The sequence below is a fragment of the Phoxinus phoxinus genome (genome assembly GCF_949152265.1).
Source record: "Phoxinus phoxinus genome assembly, chromosome: 22".
NCBI classification, from domain to species: Eukaryota; Metazoa; Chordata; class Actinopteri; order Cypriniformes; family Leuciscidae; genus Phoxinus; species Phoxinus phoxinus.
The window spans coordinates 8282812-8296437 of NC_136897.1; the positions used below are offsets into that span (position 1 = coordinate 8282812).

Sequence of the window (13626 nt, forward strand, 5' to 3'; positions counted from 1 at the left end):
TTACTATGTAAAGTTATGCATATGGAAATATAAGTGTGCACTCTTACACCGAGCTTCACCTGCTGTATGAGTGAAACGGAGAAATACGCCCTCAGAGTTGCTGTATATTTGACTGAAATATTGCTCTAAAGCTTTATTAAAGCCAGGTGTAAGGGGGATGCGATCCAGTTGCATGCTTCCTTACATGGCCTTTTCAACTCATTCTTTAACAGTTCTAGGATGTGCATTGCATTTAAGGGTCACTGACTGTGAGGATGGTCAACAAATGAAATAATGGTAAGCGCGTTGGTGAAATTGGCATGTATGCCCCTTTGTTCTGTGGATTACTGCTCCAGTTGCAGCATGGCTACAGTCACTTTCTGATTGAGGCCAAGTTGAGGGAAAAAAGACGAAAATCTGCACTTTTTCTTTTTGATGCAAGCTAGAATTACAGTGAGAAAACATGTACAGTCATTGGCTGAACAGGCCAGCCTGCCCACAGCATGAGAGGAATCTTTCTCTATGAGGGGCACGTAGAGCAAATCCAATGGATAATGGCCAAAAAGTTGTATATACAAAACAAATAATCTGCTTTGCATTCCTCCTCAGCTCTGCGTAATCGTCTTCCACAACAGCCTTTGCTTAAGTTGTACTCACGATAATATGGTTATGCGATCATTTTCTCGCCGACTCCGTATCCGTGTGATCCAGGAATCCAGTTCCAGGTTTTAAGTTCTGCCTCTCTCTCTCATCTCGGCTCAGCTCGCACAGAGAGAAATCCCTCAGCCGCGGGCCGCTCTCTCTCCGGCTGGAACGGGACTCAACAAACCCGAAGAAGACGCTCTAAGGACTGAAATAAATAAAGAGGACTGCTTTTGTTTGTTTGTTTGTTTTTCTTGCGTTCTTTTTTGCTCTTTTTTTAATTAGTGCCTTGCGAACAGGTCCGCGTCCTCGCTGTCTCTCTCCTCCAGCAGGACAGACGCACGGACTCTCTCCGTACTCGCATCTCTTCATCCCGGCACGGCGGAGCGCAGGACTGAGCGCGGGTCTGCGGGAATGTGAGCGCTCACACTGAGAGAAAGGCTCGGACGAGCGGAGCATGTGTGCGTTGTGCGCTGAGACGCGCTGCTCCTATTCTAAGACCTGCTTGTAATTGCCTCAACTGATTAATTAACTTTCCGTCTGATTTTCTTCAACTCTCCGTTCACTCTCAAAAGGTAAGAACCTTTTTGTTAATGCATTGCTCATAATGCGCGTATACTGTTAAACCCTGTTGCTCTATAGTGGATGATTATCAAGTTTGGGTTGGTAACTCAAACTTTCTGTGCAAAAATATATTAACGAGGAATTAATTATCCGGGTCATGCATTTTGTAAGGTTAGGCTATATCAAAGTGAGCATTTTAAATATATAAGCCTATTAAATTGTATATTAAAAAAAAAAATGTATGAGGAAAAAAAAATGAAAGCATTGAGTTCTGGTCAGATGACTCGAAAAGAACAAAACTACTCTGTTCAGAGTAATTAAAATGATGGAAAGGGGGACCATGGCTAATTGAGAAATGGTTAATCAAAACACAACCAGATGTGGATTGATTTGGTCGGCTGCCATTTCTCTCTTTGTCTTATTTCTTTCTTTCTCTCACTCTCTCTTTGAATGGAAACTATTAGTGTGGGAATGGGGGGAGGGGGGGTCTTGGGGTCTTCAAATAAATCCCATAGAGATATTTCATTCCATTGAAAATTCTTTAAAGGTGTCGGTGAAGTCTGCACACTTTAATTTATTGTCATTGCCTTTTGCTTCCTACAACAAGCGTGTGGTGACCTACATCAACTGTTGAACTCACTAAAGCTTGACTTGGGTTGTTAAATTGAGGTCTTGTGTCTATAATTAAAAGCAATTTCAGGCTCTTTTTGCTGGTTTTTAACTCCTCGGGATGATTAATGTGAAAAGAATGGTTCAGAGTGCACCGACAGCAGTGATAGAGTGCTAACTAGGGGACTGTAAGAACCCAGTGCAGTTTAAATCGTCTGAACCTGACTTTCTCTAAATGTAACATCGGACACTTGTGAGCAGCCGCTGTTAAATTAGATCCTTTAACCCCACATTTATAATTAATCCGCACCCGGGCCCCTGGTGCCAACAGTGAGATGAGCAGAATCCGGTCGGTGGCACTTCTTTGCCCAAACACACTGAACTGAACTGCTCTGAAACAAACATCTTGCCGGGGCACAGAGAAACTGGCAAACTTTGCATTATTGTAATTACATAAGTAATACTATTGTAATTAATGTATTATAATTATTTACGGTGCTGATAATTACACACTATTATTGTCATTATTGTAGCAATTAAATATAATAGCATATAATATATGCAGCTGGACACTGCAATTTGAAATGTTACCAAAACACTGGGCAAATCACAGTTGTTTTCGGGTAAACATCGCTGTAGTGTGTAAGACCCAGTAATACGAGTCAATGCATGAGCGCGGTGTTGTTTGAATTGCGGTGCATGACGTGAGAGACACTAAAAACTGAAGTGCGAAACATATCGAGTCACCTGAATGAAAATCTCGCCTGCTTGTTTCAGATCGGTCTAGACCTGCAGATGATGTTTATGTTGTATTTTAAATTGGAGTTTATGATTCAGAATTTCAGGCCAATATATAGTTTTTCTGAACATTACATTGAACTTCACATTGAAAAATATATTGTAATATACTATATACATATTTTTTTTTAACTAGAAAAAAAGTACTAGGCTTGTATTTGATCTCATAAAGCTACAAATACCCTATTTTAAATACCCAATATAAGTCCTCCGAATTAGAACTTTAGATGAGGATGTGGAGTTTTACCATATGGCATGTGGTTTTTGGTCTGGATTCTTGCATGTCACCCTTTGTGCTTTAAATAGACATTCTCTGACCAAAAAATGTTTTGAATTTGTATAAGTGTGAATGGACTCTGTTTGAAGCCGCTCCATTAGCATTTCAAAGTGGCCTTAGCTCTATTTGAGCCCTGTGCTCTATTAGCTTCAGCACAGGCCCGGAGAACAGGAGGGGTGAGAGGGGACCAGGGCTTGTAGTTCATTTCTCCTCGTCTTTGTGTTTGTGTGTGAAAACACTATCCCATCCTTTTCATTTCAAAGGAATATTTTCCTTGGCTGTGTTTCTTTCTGGCCCCCTTCCTGCATCAGAGAAATGAAAACAGCCAAACATGAGCAGGATTATGAGATCCACCAGAGAACTTGCTTAGGTATTTTCACTCAAAGCGGGACAAGTCGTGTTTTTCTATACATTTCCAGTAATGCAGAGATGAATGAATGTTATAACACCTACACAGAATTTTTTCTCACAATTGTGCAGCTTTATGTTTATGAGAGCTAATCTCACATAAAGCCCGGCAGATGTCTGATCATTCACGATTCACCTCGTCTTCCTAGTGCAGACATTTTATCCTAACTAGAATGCGGATTTTAATTTTTTTTAAAGTCAGCTTTGAAAGTTTGTGTTTTATTGTGTATCCGTATATCAATCTGTTTTAAAAAATGAATTTTGTTAGCGAGATTGTATGGGAGTTCTTTGTCCTCGACCTCCGTATTAATGTGCCTATAGTCTCTTCTACGCTCATTGAATAATATTCAGATTTTTTAACATTTATTGATTTATTTTTGGCGATCTGGAAAATATGATTTGTGGTCTAGCGTGCTCATTTCAATGTTATCGCCATATGGTGAACATCAGACACATGTGGAGAGCATTTGAATGGTTAAATTTATGAAATACGAGCATTTTGTCACTTCAAACTAAGTAAAAAAAAAAAACGTGGTTTTATATCACAGTTGAGCCTTAATGAACGAGCCAAAGCTTTTGTAATAATAACTTTTATTACAGCTTTAGTATGGTATTATGGGCGTGCGTGTTTTTGTGCATGTGTGTGTTTGTGTGTGTGTTTTGCACAACAGTGTAATTCCACTGACAGCCATTGTTCTCCGAACATCAGAGCGTTTACACAGCCGAACCAAATAATCGGACTCACTGAACAACAGATATACCACGCAGCTTGTGGACTTGGTCTATGGTTTCTGAATAGTGTTTAGATAATTTAATGCCAAAAACAAAAAAAATATAAATAAAAATGATGTGCTTGAGGAATTTGAGGGGAAAAAAACAATTGGACTACTAGACATGTCATTTGCTCCATAGGGCAATGCTGTTACTTTTAGAGACACCGTGATAAAGGCCATATACGCTGTGGTTACCAAGCGCATAAAACCGAAAACACATTCAGTTGTGCAAGAATTTCAAATCAGATGATTTCTTTCCCTGTTTTTGATTCAGTTGTGTGTTTACAGAGCACCCTGCTGTGCCGATAAACGCTCGCCAATTTGCGGGGAATAAACAGCCCTGTTACACTTGGAGTTTTATGTAAAGTGCTCAACTGCCTTTGGTGGGTCAAATACCTGCATTTTACGGTGGTTTTTATTTTACGATCAGTAATCAGTGGAAGGCAGGGCGCCTTCTCTGCCATTTTGTCAAAGCGTTTGTTTCTGCTTGCGAAAGGTTTTGTGTGACAGTGGGACGGCAGACTTCATACACAGGCTGCCATTTTAATCAGCTGCAGACTGTGGGCAGCACACAGCTCTCTGAACACACCCAGACTCCAGTGTGTTCACACATGCAATCAGCTTCATTTCTAAATATCTCTATATGTCATAGAAATCACTTCTAAACACAAACAATTGGCGATTAAAAAAGTAATTTCGTTTAAAAAAAAAGTAATAATAATAATATTTCAACATGGTATCGCTTTAATTCTCCACTGTAAAATAATAATAGTAATAACCCACTAATATTGACAGTAAGTCAACAACAAATAAAGTGGTGGCGGAGTGATAAGTTCAATCCCTTTTTACATCCAATCACTTACTAAAACTAAATTAACTCTGGCATGTTTATTTTTATTTAAATGTAAATGAAGTCCCCAGCATGGTTCGTGTTATTTCGGTTTCAAATTCAGAACTACACATATTTAGTTTGGTGTACACACGGGAGGCATGACTTATCTATCGCAGAATTGGTATTTAGGGAAAAAAATTAAAAGAAAAATTCAATTTCTCATCAGAGAGGAGAAGGTAGGAACCCAAGGTACAGGGTAAACAGTATCTGTGAGCAAAGAGAGAGGGGGGGGGAGAGAGAGAGAGAGAGAGAGAGAGAGAGAGAGAGAGAGAGAGAGAGAGAGAGAGAGAGAGAGAGAGAGAGAGAGAGAGAGAGAGAGGAGAGGAGAGAGAGAGAGAGAGAGAGAGAGAGAGAGAGGGAGAGAGGGAGAGAGGGAGAGAGAGAGAGAGAGAGAGAGAGAGAGAGAGAGAGAGAGAGAGAGAGAGAGAGAGAGAGAGAGAGAGAGAGAGAGAGAGGTTTATTAGACGTCTGGTGGTAGGGAGAAAGGTTGTGTCTCGGATGGCTTACAGGGCCACACTTGAAAGGGCCATTTTTTAAGCAGACACACCTGTTATTTCAGAACGCCGAGGAGAGTTTAAGCTGCAATGTAGTTCTCCTTTTATTAGTTATGTACAACAAAAACATCTCCAAATTTCAAAGATTATAAAAATTCTAACTTTCAGAAGTTTCATGCTGTTTTTTTGTGTGTTTTTTTACATTTATTTATAATTAATTTACTAATTATTATATATTAACCTCTACTAAATCTTTACAGTTTACTATTAACCTTACTTTTTTTACTTTGAATGATCCATTAAAGGTTTCAAAAATGTCAATGGGCATTTGGGAATTATATATGAATCTAACATTTCTGTTTCTTCGGTTCAGTGTCAGAACATTTCACTGATGGTGTGAATTCTTATCAGAAAATACTGAAATAGAATAATGGTTAAGACATTTCCTGCGGATTCCACTAATCCTCAAATAACTAATCTAATCTGGGGTCAACAGTGAGTTGTTTCTTAAAAACATTCCGGGGTCAGAGGTCAGACTTATCTTGTGTGGTTCACCGGGGCAGATGCAGCCAATCATGAGGGTGTTCCTGGATCTCTTGACCTCCTGTTGTAGATAATTTTGCTTTAAATGATCTTTCCACATGTTAAAAAAAATGCACCAGGTGCTGATTCAGCTGAAAAATGGAGCACATGTATCAGAATGAAAGTGTGTGACATGAAAACGCTGATTGTTAAGGTGAAGTATATTGGAAAGATCTGAAATTAAAATATTGGATACAAAAAAAGAAAAAGTGTTTAGCTGTCCAGACAAGAGATCAAAAAATAATAAGAAAAAAACTGTAATTATGCGAGGACAGTGCAGTGATGCTTTAGACAATAGGGACGACAAGATTTCTGCTTGGGTTGAGTTGCTGGCCACCACTGGCTGATCTTTGGCATTTGTTTATTTTCCTCCAGTGTTGTACTGATTAAGCTCCGGAATTCAAAAAGGATACTGTTCCTAGATCAGCACTTTGGGGTCGTTCCAAATAGAGCAAGCTGCAGAACTCTTCATTACGACTAAATCAATGTTGTTGCTACCATGCATTAATCTAAATTCAGATATAGAGATTAGCAGTTTATTAAGGTGTGAAACCTTTGTGCAAGCCAGAGGTGTACACTGATTGGATAATCAGTCTGCGAGTGACACCTGACATCTCCGCCTCCATTGATTTTCCAAAAGAGGCCATTGGCCACATTGCGTAAGATGACCCATAATGAGTGGAGAATTTAATTCAGACCAACAGCCAGGTTGCAGAGCTAAGTTAATTACATTATGGTAGCAGTCATTACTCTTTACTCCAGTGCTGATGTGCCCAATACAAACAGCCTTCAAGTGTCTTTCGCTCTGACACACTCACCTGGCCGCTCGGGCTCAAATGTTACTTGTCAGCGACATTGTGTTTTGTGTGCTTATTTAACGCAATGCATCAGCCATGCTGGGCTGAGGAATGACAGCTGCAATATTTACTACCCGAACAAACTGGATTCATGTATATAAATACTTTTTTTTTCTTCTTTTTTTTTTTACCATGACTGACATATTAATACAATACAAATCATCTGCTGAATGGTATCAGTGATTTTTTTATCCAACTAGATATGTAAGTCGATCTGACACCTCTTCAACATAATATAAAATCTGAACCAAATAATTTTCTGACACACATTACAGATTTTATTGTGAATGTTTATCAGTTCATGTTATATATATATATATATATATATATATATATATATATATATATATATATATATATATATATATATAAATGTCATCTTCTTTTTAATTTAATGACTTAAGTCTTAAATTTAGTTTTATAAAATTTAAGGTAATAAAAAGTCTTTAATATCTTAAATGTTTGATTAATCTTCAAAATTCTACGATTTAATGAAATAAGCAAGTGCTGCACATTGGGAGTCAGAAAGCGGTGCTGTTGCACGTTCTACCGGCGGTTTCAGAGCAGTTCGCCATCAGTGAACACTGCACACATCAAGCGATTGCTTATGACACTACTGTTAATGAATAATGACAGTGCTCATGTAGATGGTGAATAGATGAGTGTGTATTTGATCTCCCTCATCTTTTTGAATGACCAGCTGGAAGTAGTAACGCATAAAGATTTCAAAGTAAGAGTTCTGGGGTATTTTTGACTTATATATAATGAAAGTCCCACATTATGCATAAAAAAAAAATCCTGGTTAATATTGGTATTTTAGTGACACAATAATGTATTTGTAATTTGATTCAATACATATATCAATACATTATAATATATATGTATATATATATTATAATGTATTGATATATTGGTGCTTATATAGCAGTATAAAAATTTAATTAAGTAAACGATTATGTAATACGTTATTTATTTTGAAATTGTATGGGTTTATTTGGTATGGACATACATTATACTTTTTAATTTGTGCTGGTCTTAAAAAAAAGGTCTTTATCTTTTTAAGATATTGTTTCTAAAGAAAGAACAACAACAACAACATGCAGATACCCTGGACTTGTTTCACCTCGAAAATGACTTTTGTTTTTGGCTGATGTTACCGAGGCTCCATCCAAAAAGCTATTAACCACTGTTTTAGTAATGTTCCTGTTAATATACCCCTTCAAAAATGTTGCCAATAGTTAACAAATTAGTTTAATGTGATCAAAATTAATGTAATGTTAATGTTTAAGGCATTAATAGCAAGTAAGGATACGTTTGGAAAGTGAATACTGGGATACGTTAAAACTGGGTGAATTTGACCTTCAGTCCTCATGTCCCAGTCAAAAAAAAAAAAAAAAACTCCACAAAAGATTTGAGTTTGCATCCGTTGCAAACTCGCATTCAGGTCTGGCACCATTCTGATGTGGAACGCTTACTTTCATGCTCCAATGAAATCTCACTGGATTAAATCAAGTCCCACCCCCCATTGAAATAAAAACAAAGAACGGCAGACTAAGACATGATCTCTGAAGAAAAAACTCAATTGCATTGCTAACAGATTTAAAAAATAAATACAAATTTAAATCATGTTGAAACTTGGTCTTGTTTGAATTGTAATGTCTTCTCTAACATAGTGTTTTTATCCTGAGAGACAGGAGTACAGAAGACAGGAAATGATGCGTAAAGAGTGATAGAGTGTGATCGCGTCTTCCACAATGAGCGGCAGTGCTCAGTGTGTCTTGAGCACGTGTTCCACCGGCCGGCCGGAGCTCGGACTGTAAAGCGCAGGATTAAGCAGCAGACGATATAAGCCGAGTTCCTTTATTGTCAGGCTGGCTAATGACCACAATGCATTTCCAATGTGAACTCCTTAAGGAGGGGACACAGGTCACAGACTGCACAGGCGTAGCATAAAATGACTGAGCGGATGTGTGGTAAAAATATATATCAACATGGACTTTTAAGAAAAGCATACATTTTTACACATCTTATATAACACTACTGATCCAATATCTGTATAAAATATCAGCAGTTGCTGCCCATCAATGACATTTTAATTATTTAAATCGTATTTTAGCCAAATGGCAGTTTTGATATCTTTGGTTTGTCACACCTGCTGAAATGGCTCTGAATGCCACAAAACTGTGAAGTGTCAAACACTTCCTAATGGCATTTGCATAACTCACACATGCCTGGTGTGATTTTCGCCCCTGTTAACACACAAACAGTGGTGGGGCGGCTTGTCTCGCGGCACACACAGGAGAGTTATAAGAGAAAATCATAGATATCTAACTGAATATCTGTAAAGAAATGATTCCACAGAGGAGATTTAGTTTAGCACATACTGCGTTTTAAAACACTGGAAACATCAAACGTGAAACTGTTGAGCAGTCTTTAAAAAATAATGGCATCATTAAAAATACATTGTATATATTCTACGATGTGGGAAAAATATAGATAGATAGCACATACACATTATATAGATATATATAGTAGAGGACATTAGTTTATAGATATATATTGGACAATGTGAGAACACACACACACACACACACACGCACACACACACGGCTGGTTCGCTATCTTTGTGGGGACTCTCTAGATGTAATGGTTTTTACACTGTGCAAACTGTATATTCTGTCCTCTTACACTAACCCTAACCCTTAAATCTACTGATCACACAAAACTTTCTGCATTTTTACATTTTCAAAAAAACTAATTCTGTATGATTTATTAGCTTGTTTCATCATGGGGACCTCAATTTAGACACACAAATACACTCACACACACACACACACACACACACAGACAAACACACACACACACACACACACACACAATGGTGCACCTATTATGCACATTCCATAGACGTAATGGTTTTAAACTGTACAAACTGTATTCTGTCCCCTTACACTAACCGTACCCCTAAACCTACCCATCACAGAAAACGTTCTGCTTTTTTACATTTTTAATAAAACATTGTTTATGTTTTTTTGCCATTTTAATGACGAGGACTAAGGAATGTCCTCATTAACCACATTTACGTTGTAATAACAGTGTAATACCCATGTCATCATACAAATATATGTCCTCATAAATAATATAAACAAGCACACACACACACACACACACACACTTTTTTATGATAACATATTTAATTCTAAAATATTTAAAAGTTAAATTCAAAAACTGCATAATGCTGACTAACAGAACCAAATAAAATCATTGCATTTATAATTAATAGGCATCTTTCTAACCGTCATTATCTCCCGTGATGGACAGCGCTGCTTTATCTTCATACACTGCGAGTGGATTGCTACGAGCCCACGGCACAACCGGCCCCCCGTCACCGCCGCGGCTCCAGTGGCCTCTTTTGTTGTATTCTGATAAGATCTACTCAGTGTTTGCTTCACCAACCTCCAGTGGTGTGTCTGGTTACTTCACTGCAATTAAGAGAAAGGAAAACATGCCCAACCAAAGCATAGAAACATCTTTTGTGCGCGCGTGTGTGCGTGGGCTTTCATTCACAGAGTTTAATGTGATTCATAGATTATGTCACAGAATACATAAGGATGGAAGATGCCTTTTGTGGTGCAGTTGTATTTCCTATTGGACTTTCTGTCCGGCGCATGCAGCGAATCGCAAGCCCCATCAAAGCAATTACCTTTGCTAAAGCCATATTAGTCTTATAATTGGATAATCTTGTATTGGTTTGGCTTAATTCATTCTGTTGCACCAAATGGTTTCCTGTCCTCAATAACATTTTAGACTCTCGTGTTCTTAGAGAGAAACTCTCTAGCTGTCCCCTCATCTCATTTTGTAGTTTTTTTTTGTTTTGTTTTTAAAGCGCAACAGAAAAATGAAACACCAGAGAATGTGAATAAACGCACTGGTGACTGTGCAATATACAAACTATTGACTATAACTCTTTTCCAAAACCTACTGCGCTGCCTTACTGTATACTGCCTACATAGGCAGCTGTCTTCTTAGGCAGCATCCTAACAGAACGGAACCTCATAAGACCATTTTGGAATGCTCTACACAAGCAGCAGTTCTGTGTTTTCTCAAAGAGCTCACAACAACGTAGGCAGCTCACTAGGTTTCGGAACACATCTTATTAATTATTAAATAAGCACAAAAGTTTGAGGTCAGCAATGTTAATACTTTTATCCAGCAAGGACGCATTAAATGGATCAAAAGTGACAGAACATTAATTGATGATGTTATAAACAGATTTCTATTTCATTTAATGATGTTTTTTGAATGTTCTATTCATCAAACAACCCTGAACGAAATATTATGCTTTCTACAAACTTTTTTCAACATTGATAATAAGAAGAAATGTTTCTTGAGCATCAAATCAGCACATTAGAATGATGTGACACTGAAGACTGGAGTAGTGACTGCTGCAAATTCAACTTTGCCATAACAGGAATAACTTTTTAAAATAGATATTTAAAATTCTGATCTTATTTTGCAATATTACTGTTTTTACGCTATTTTTGATCAAATAAATGCAACATTGTTGAGCATGCATCTTTCAAAAACATGAAAACAACCTCTCAGACACCAAACTTTTAAATTTTAGAGTATATAAGTAAAATAGTATATATTTAAGTGAATTGAAAAATATTACTATAAATGTTGTTTGAGAGTATAGGAAGTTAAACATTATTTTTTTAAATATATAAATATATTTTTTATACAAGTATAAAATAGCATATATGTAAATTTATTGAACAATATTACAATATATGTTGTTTGAGAATTAAATAATAGGGAGTTAAATATTATTTTAATTAAATTAATAAATTTAATATTTTTTTATATAAGTATAAAATAAAATATATTTAAGTATAAGAAAAATATTATAAGTTGTTTGAGAGTATATGGAGTTAAACATGATTTTTTTATTATTAATAAATGATATAACCTTGCAGCTAATGGTAGTCTTAGAAATCAGTAGAAAATAAATATTAACTATGAAGAAAATGAACATTACCGTTGCTCTCTATTATCATTAGTTGTTATCTTTCACTGAAGGGCTAAAGCAAAGATGTATGCACTATACGAGATGGGTGCAAAGACACGGAGCAACCCTAAGTCTGCGTGAATGATGGATAAATAATTTAATGGCATCATTTGCATACTGTATGTTCAGCTCTTATTAAAATCTAAACCTACGCCTTGATCAGAGGGAAGCGCTACTTGTTATTTTTGACCTCTTTGTGAAGCAGGCTTCCTGAATTGATCCCTGCTTTCATACAGTTGCGCTGTCACCCCCAAGTGTGCTCATGATATCCTCCTCTGGACTCAGATTGTGGAAAATTACACTGAATGGCAGAGACCTTCACAACATACCAGCGCTGAAAGAACACGAATAAAGAGGCTAGAGAGATAAAAACGACAGACAGAGAGAGGCAGAAAAGGAATTCTCTGTATCTGCAGCCCTTCCGCGGGTGGCAGAAGACAGCTGAAATGCTGGTGATCTATTTATATCAGGAAGATTCCTCGGGACGCTAAAGGCTTTGATTTCTGGACAGGTTCGGGGTCCATTGTAGGGAGGTTGTTTCCCTGGACGCAGGTCACTTGTATGACATGTCTCCCAAAAGAAAAGCATTCTGGCTCCACAAAAGCCATTTGAGGATTGCATGAAACGCTGCAGGAAAAGTTAGACGACATCAAACCCATCAATGTCACATCCCAGCGCCAGTATGCTATCGTATGCTTCTCCGGTGCACCCCAGCTAATTTCTGAGGAATATCATTGTTCAGACTGCACCATTGTCCAAAAAATGAAGTGTAACTGTGAGGGAACTAAACATTATTGGACTGATGTGAGCTTAGAAGCAGCCCTGTATTCCTGCTGGTGTTGAATGTCCAACATTATTAGATGTTTATGCACTCTATTTAAGAAATAAAAATCCCCTTGAAATACATGAGAGAGATAACAGCATCTATGTGACAGTGAATTTGTCACAGTTGAATTGTAAATAAACAAAATGAGGTCGAGAAACCATTTCACAACAGTTTCGAAACCTTTCCTGAAAACATTTCACAACTGGTATGAAATTCAAGCTTTCAGGCCCTCCAGCAAACTGCTGTTCCCAATCCCATCATGCATTTATTACACTATAAACAGGAAGAAAACAGCAAGAAAACATGGTGTCATATTATGTCGCACATTCTCTGCATGATTGTTGCCAGCGCAGCGTTACGCGTGGGCTTGAAGGACTGACGGAGCACAAGACGACGAAGACACCGTTCATTCAGGCTAATATAGCATACACACTCTTCAGTCACTCCAAGCTGTGTCTGTTTGACTGCTGTGTTAATGTGTCGATTTATCCTGTGTGAGAAACAGAACCAACATATCTGGTGGTTACATTCTCTGATCTGCTAACTAGCTTCAACATAAAGCCAGTTTTGCTACCGATAGCAAACAGCCCTAAAGCCACTTCACAAGCCTGCAAGAATAGCTATTACCAAGTGTCAGGGTTCCAAAATAAGATATTTCAGCAACACAATTTTGGAAAGTACAGAACAGACAATGAAATGGTCAAACCATTGACATATGGACAATAAAGAAGATGTATTGATTTAGTAACAATAGCTAGGAGCTCATCTGTGAAATATTCTAAATTCACAATGGTAATTATAATTTTTTTTTCGATGTGTAATAATAATTACTATAAATATTTATTATCAATCAG

At 37.3% G+C, this 13626-nt stretch overlaps 1 protein-coding gene across 17 annotated transcripts in view; it reads left to right on the forward strand.

The window, feature by feature from the left end:
- The first annotated feature begins 659 nt into the window (after positions 1–659).
- The window catches only part of adgrl2a (adhesion G protein-coupled receptor L2a), a 110204-nt gene continuing 97237 nt past the window's right edge, over positions 660–13626 (forward strand). For 9 of the 17 annotated variants that reach the window (XR_013795847.1, XR_013795848.1, XM_079596956.1 and 6 more), the window contains exon 1: positions 660–1196. The gene's annotated coding sequence lies outside the window, so the exon portion shown is untranslated. The remainder of the gene's footprint in view (positions 1197–13626) is intronic. The other 8 variants (XM_079596944.1, XM_079596945.1, XM_079596946.1 and 5 more) reach the window with 6 other exon arrangements.